Here is a 7,027-nt window from a genome sequence, read left to right as displayed (position 1 = left end):
GGCCGGTTAGCTCAGTTGGTTAGAGCGTGGTGCTAATAACGCCAAGGTCGCGGGTTCGATCCCCGTACGGGCCAAGGGTTACATTTTAGGAAAAGCTCTAACGCCATTTTACCACTAATGTATGGCCTCCTAATTCGTGTTGTTTTACTACCGTAAACATATATCCATGCAGAACGGCACACATTTCAAAACAGGAGGATGGAAATACAGAAAGAGAAGAACATGCAAGTCGTGCTTAAACCGGGACGTGAGGGGGTGAAAGTAGAGAGTGCCTTTGAAAGACATATGTTGGGTGCAGGGCTTTGAATACTGGGATGGGGAGAGAAGGAACATCCGCAGAGAGCAAAATAGAGAAACACCTGCGGCAACCAGCCCGAAACCTCGCAGTGTTGTGATATGCAAATCATTCTTGCACTGCATTCAATACATCGGCAGTAACTGGGAGCACCAAATAATCTGATGGCTTCAAGACGGAGAGCAAGGTGTATTGTATTGTTGTAATTGCATTTACATAGCGTTTAGCACCCTGACGAAGCGCTTTATTGTGGTCAAGTAAAGGTTAGGAGTGAGGAGACCCGTGGAGGGGGGTTGTTTCACAGAATTTCAGTTTGACGTGCAGGTGCTACTAGCGGAAGAAGCTAAATTATGAGGTTGTAAAAGTTAAGGCAATTTGTGATAAACGTAGGTGACAGGAATCAGGGGCTTGAGGCGAGAATGGTGTGTGATGCGGATGTGGCCAGAGTGAAGCCGATACCCAGATTCTGGTCCGATGATGAAACACCCAGAAGTGAGCGTTTACTGAGCAATAGATGATCCGACACTGCATACCTCAAGGTGAAGGTCTCATCTCAAAGGTCCCTGCACGCTTACAACCTCCAGTCCAGAGACACTGCACCTTCTCACCTCTAGAGACACCACTCGCCTCCCAGCACCCTGCCTCTCCCCCACTTAAAGAAAGGCTGCAAGTTCTCACCCACAGGGACAGGGCATCACTCCTACCGTATGGCATCCTGCACACCAGCCATCCACAGAGACTAAGCATGACTCCCCCACGGCTAGGGATTATGCACCAGTTCTGCCTCCAGGGACCCTACAGTTCCTATCCCAGGGACCCCGCACGCCCGTGCTTACCTCCTCAACCCCTATCTTCAGAGACACTACACTTCCCCACCTCATGGACCCTGTACCTCTCTTATATATAGACACCCAACACCTCTGTCACCAACAGGGACCCTGCACATTCATCAGCTTCAGAGGAAGTCCATCTCTCAGGGACCCTGCACCTTCCACACCCCAGGGATTCTCAAGTTCCCTTCCTACAGGAACCACGTACCTCTAGAGGTCTTGCATCCCGACCTTTATGCATCCTGCATACCGAGGAACCTTGCACAGGTCTCATTCCTGAGAACATTCACCCTCAGAGACCCTAAACCTCTCTCCAGGTACCCTGCTCCTCCTCTCCACCACCACCACCGTGGACCTTGGACCTCCTGCACTCCCACACCTCCAAAGACAAAAGACCCTGGGCTTTTGCCCCACCAGGGACACTATGACACCCTAAAGCTAATTCGCACTAAGACGCCTTGGCTATTGCGTGCTTTACAAAAGTTATACTTTACTTATTTACTTTACTTCCCTTACTTATTTACTTACATAACTTACTTACCTTACATACCTACCTTACTTATTTTACTTGACTTATTTATTGTTCTTGCTTACCTTACACTTCTGTAGGTTTTTTGTAGGTTTGCATGGCCCTTCCTCTGCTCCTCCTTATTTTCCCCTTAAACCATCCATGTTGAAGTAGATTGCCCATATTTTTTAATCTGTCCAAATAACAGTTACACCTGTATAGTACATTTCCAAGTGTAATTATTTTGGCACTCGCTGGGCAAAAGAGTATGTTAGGTTTAGGTCGGCTTTATTCCTTGTGAAGTGCCAGATAGCTGCACAGGAGCAGTCGCTGTTAAACGTGATGGCGGTAGTTTGGGGTTTTGCTTGAGAGTTTAGCGCAGGGGGAACATCCTCTGCAGCCCCTTGATAATTGAAGAGTAAGGATGGGACTGAGGGTGCAACACAGACTTGGGTGATGTGGTCCCCGTTTTCTAAGCGTTTGAAAACGTTCAGTGCAGCAGCTTGTAAGTGGGCTTTCTTATTAACTCCTTCAGCAAGGCTTAAACAAAGGCCGACTAAAAGCGCTATTAGCCCTCTTTTTGTTTGAGTTTAATACTGGATGGAAGTTAATGGAGTTGAACACCTAGGCACCGAAGCAATGGAAGAAAACAACGGGACACACCATGTTATCTCTTCGCAAGTACCTAAGAGAAGCTAGGATTTAGAAGCAAGTTTTTAACTTTTTTGAGCTCCAAATGTAAGAGATCTGCTAGCGCTGTAAAAATGCAAGATTTAACCGCCTGTATGACTAATTACGCAAATATTGATATAAATGGCATTTTTTTTAATTTTTATTCTTTTATAGCACTATTTGTCCCAGTGTATGCTGACAAAGCAGTTTACATCAAGCACACATGCACAATAAATTCAGAGTCGGTTTATCGCTGGTGGTGCCCTGTGCGGCAGTCCTTTTTGGCATCCCCCCCCATGACCATCTCCTCGGATTCACTCACTAGCACCCACAAATGTGACCCTCATCTCTCCGTAGCCCCCTTTTACATGCATTCATTTGTTTTAATGTGCTGGTAAAGGCTGGCGTTACTATCACTCTAAGCTATCCACATAAAATATATTTCTGTTCTTTGCAGCAGGCATATTAACCCTCTATGCTACTTTATGGCAAGTCACTCACAACCACCGCACACAACCCCCCCGAAGCAAATGGAGCAAAATATCAACGGATCAGCTGATTTCCACCCTCGCCCGGGCCCCACCCCCTGGGACCCAGGACCTCAACACAGCCACCACCAACCTGCATCGCTGGATAGAACACTGCGGCAACACCCTCGTACCGCTCAAAGAACCCCCAAACACCCTCCACAGAATCAAGGACAGCTGGTTCACCCCAGCCATACAGGAATCCAAACGGCTATGTCGCAGAATGGAAAAAACCTGGCACCTTGAACCTACCAACTCCAACCATATTGCTTTCAAAGATGCCATACGCAAACACCACCAACTGGTCCGCATCACTAAAAGGTCCCACTTCAAAAACCGCATTGACACCAACGCTCACAACAGTAAAGAGCTCTTCGGCATCATCAAAGAGCTCTCCACTCCCAGAACCTGCTCCAACGAACCCCCGCCATCACAGGAGTTCTGCAACTCACTTGCAACCCACTTCCGTTGAAAGATAGAAGAAATCCACAACAGCTTCAACCCCCAGACCCACCAGCTGACTACAAACACCCACGGACCCCACGCCCAAAGCAACACCCACCTCCTCCACACCTGGACCCCCGTCAACATAGAAGACACCGCCAACACCATGGCCTCCATCCACTCCGTATCACCATCGGACCCCTGCCCACACAACATCTTCAATAAAGCAAACATCATCATTGCTCCCCACCTCTGCAACACCATCAACAGCTCCTTCGAGTCAGCCACCTTCCCAGAAAGATATGAGCACGCAGAAGTCAACGTCCTGCTGAAGAAACCAAAGGCAGACCCAGACGACCCCAAGAACTACCGGCCAATCTCCCTCTTCCCCTTCCCAGCCAAGGTCATCGAAAAAAAAACGTGAACAGCCAACTATCCCGGTTCTTGGAAGACAGCAAGGTGCTCAACACCTCCCAATCCGGATTCCGCAAAACCCACAGCACAGAGACCACACTTATTGCTGCCACAGACGACATCAGGACCATGCTCGACGAAGGAGAAACAGCAGCACTCATCCTCCTGGACCTCTCCGCAGCCTTCGACACGGTATGCCATCATACTCTCCGCACACGCCTCCACAACACTGGAATCCACGACAAGGCACTCGACCGGATCTCGTCATTTCTCGCAGGCAGAACCCAGAGAGTCCGGCTCCCACCGTTCCTGTCAGAAGCCTCCAGAATCATCTGTGGCGTCCCCCAAGGATCATCGCTCAGCCCCACGCTCTTCAATGTTTACATGGCCCCCCTCGCCAACATCGCACAAATCCACCACATCAGCATGGTTTTCTACGCAGACGACACTCAGCTCATCCTCTCCCTCACAAAAGACCCTACAACTGCAAAGAACAACCTCCACAACGGAGTTCACACCATCGCCAGCTGGATGGAATCAAGCCGCCTCAAGTTAAACACAGACAAAACAGAAATCCTCACCTTTGGCACCAACCCCTCAGCATGGAACGACTCTTGGTGGCCCACCTCCCTAGGATCCGCACCCTCACACACGCACGCAACCTGGGATTCATCTTGGACCCCACACTCAGCATGACTCAGCAGGTCAACGCCATCTCCTCTGCCTGCTACAACACTCTCCGCATGCTCTGCAAGATCTTCATGTGGATCCCCGTCGAAACCAGGAAAACCGTCACCCACGCCCTGGTTAGCAGCCGGTTGGACTATGGAAATGCCCCATATGCAGGAACAACAACCAAACTCCAAACAAAGCTGCAAAGAATCCAGAACGCATCTGCCCGCCTCATTCTTGACGTCCCACGCCGCAACCACATCTCCCCCCACCTCAGAGATCTACACTGGCTAACAAAATCGAAAAGGATCACCTTCATGCTCCTCATCCACGCACACAAGGCCCTCCACGACACAGGTCCAGCCTACCTAAATGACAGACTCACCTTCCACACTCCCACCCGCAATCTTCGTTCCGCCAGCCTCGTCCTCGCCTCCGTCCCCCGCATCCTCCACACCACCGCCGGAGGAACATCCTTCTCTTACCTAGCCGCCAAGACCTGGAACTCCCTACCACTCCATCTTCGCCAGACTGAAGACCTCTTGACGTTCAGAAAACGCCTCAAGACATTGTTTAAATGACCAGTAGCTCCCCCACCCCAGCGCCTTGAGACCCTAACACAAGGAACTTTTCAGAAGGTGGTTTTAAATGACAAGTTTCATAAGTCATTGCTAAACACAGTGCCCCTTGAGGTCAGCGCCCCCAATCCAGGTCAGCATGTGGTGCGGCCGCACCGCCCTAAAGCCGGCCCTGCATAAATTATACAGCTGTATAATTCATTGTACAGGCTAAAGCAGTGAGGGTTATTGCTTATGAGGTTTAGGAATCACATATCACCAATACTTGTAGACATTTTATGTTAAGAGTGACAGTCAGGAGAAACACTGTGATTGTGGTTGTTTATACTAATAAGTCTTTAGTACTTCCCAAAGAAACTCTTCTTTGCAATGTTAGAATAACATATTGTGGGTAAAAACCCAATAAGGATTTAAACTCAAGTCAATCCTGGTAAATAGAACACGGTGCTAGATTAGAAGGCTTGCAACGTTTGAACAGGAAGTACCAAAATTACCTCAGTGCTCAAAGCAGTAGCCGACTTACCTATCTAAATGTAACAAAAATAAAAAAAAATCTGTGATCTGCATGTTACATAATGTGCTTGGAAGCAGCCACATTAACCTTCTATGCTACTCTATGAGTCAAAACATTGACTGGATAAAACAAAGAATTCTCCCAAGATTGCAAGATATCTTACTACTATTATAATGCTCTCAGAACTGCTGGGCACACAGTGATTGCTATAGCATGCGTCTTAACCCTGCAAGATGTTTTAAAATGCAGCCTCTCTGTGACCAATTAAGTAATGCAGAACAGCTATACTTTCACATATGTCCTTGTTTCCAGTCTCTTTGTAGCAGAAGTTTTTTAGTAGATGTATACGTTGACTGTCAGGCTCTGCTTTTCAAACTCCGCCCCTCGTGACTATCTCCTTTCCTTTGCCTGACCATAACTGCTAAGTTATGGGTTCCCGGAGTAAATGTTTTCCAATTTCAGCACCAGTTGAGCCCTTTCAAATGTTCAGTAAGTACCGTCTTGCCATATCAGACCAGACTGCTGAGCTTCATGGAAGGATAGCATATAAATTACATTTCTTCTCTCTTCTGCAGAGTGCAGAAGAATTAGATGGAAGCAAGCCTGTGGTCTGCAGGGGTTGGGTGAGCCACTGAAGTTTCGAACCAGAGGCCTGGCTCTGCTCAAGGTCCTCTTGGAATCTCAAGCTCAAAACGAGCCAGGTATTCATATGGCTTTTGTCTGATTCATGCTCTCCCTCACAAGTCAAGAATTAAAAGAAAGCATAAATCATTATTGTTAAAAAGGAGAGCTATCCATTTAATGGCTGAATTATGTCATGTGAAACAGATCTTGGGATCAGTCATGGCTTCTGGCTTGACCAAATATTGTGATTTTAGGCAAATATTTTATTTCACTGAACCCCTTTTTTTCATTATCGCATCAAAAGACTTCATCAAGTATGTGAGTTGAGGGTGTACACTGTACAAAAATCTCTTGTATTTCATTTGATGGACTATAATGTTCCTTCATTTGCAGTAAGAATCGAGCCCATGTTTAGGTCTAGATGGTAAGTGACTTGCCTCTTATTACACTAATAGCATTTGTTTATCAGTGGTATGATGTAGTGCCTTTTCACAATAAACCAGATTAACTGTTTCCAGACATGTACGTTAGTAGCGACTATAGCCTGGAAAATGTATTGGGAGGTCAGGCGACAGTCCCCTCCTGAATGACGGTGATGATATTGCCAGTGATGAGCTAAACGGGGCAAAGGTCACATGATGTCATTTTTGGAGACATCGACATGATGCTAAATCATCAAGAATGTAAACAAAAAAAGAATCCTCTTTTTGATGAGAGAATGTGGGTGAGTATGTCTGTGTCCTTGCAGGTTTGGTAGCAGCATTGTTTGGTGTTTAGTGGTGACCCTAGCAGACTTCCACGCTGCTTTTGAGTAGTAGACAAGGCAATTGAACTTCTTGGCACAGTTAAGCTTATGAATGTATACTTTTCAACTGTAAACTACTGAACAGAGGGAAGTGTTGAGCCGTGTCTCACGTACTTAAGTGAACATTTTGTGGGGTTACGCATT

The 7,027-nt window shown here is 47.2% G+C and overlaps 1 non-coding gene across 1 annotated transcript; it reads left to right on the top strand.

The window, feature by feature from the left end:
- Nucleotides 1-74, top strand: TRNAI-AAU (transfer RNA isoleucine (anticodon AAU)). Its single transcript has one exon. It is a non-coding gene; the product is annotated as a tRNA-Ile (tRNA).
- Nucleotides 75-7,027: the final 6,953 nt, after the last annotated feature.

This window comes from Pleurodeles waltl, chromosome 12 (genome assembly GCF_031143425.1).
Source record: "Pleurodeles waltl isolate 20211129_DDA chromosome 12, aPleWal1.hap1.20221129, whole genome shotgun sequence".
NCBI lineage: Eukaryota > Metazoa > Chordata > Amphibia > Caudata > Salamandridae > Pleurodeles > Pleurodeles waltl.
This window is presented reverse-complemented; position numbering and strand designations above follow the sequence as displayed.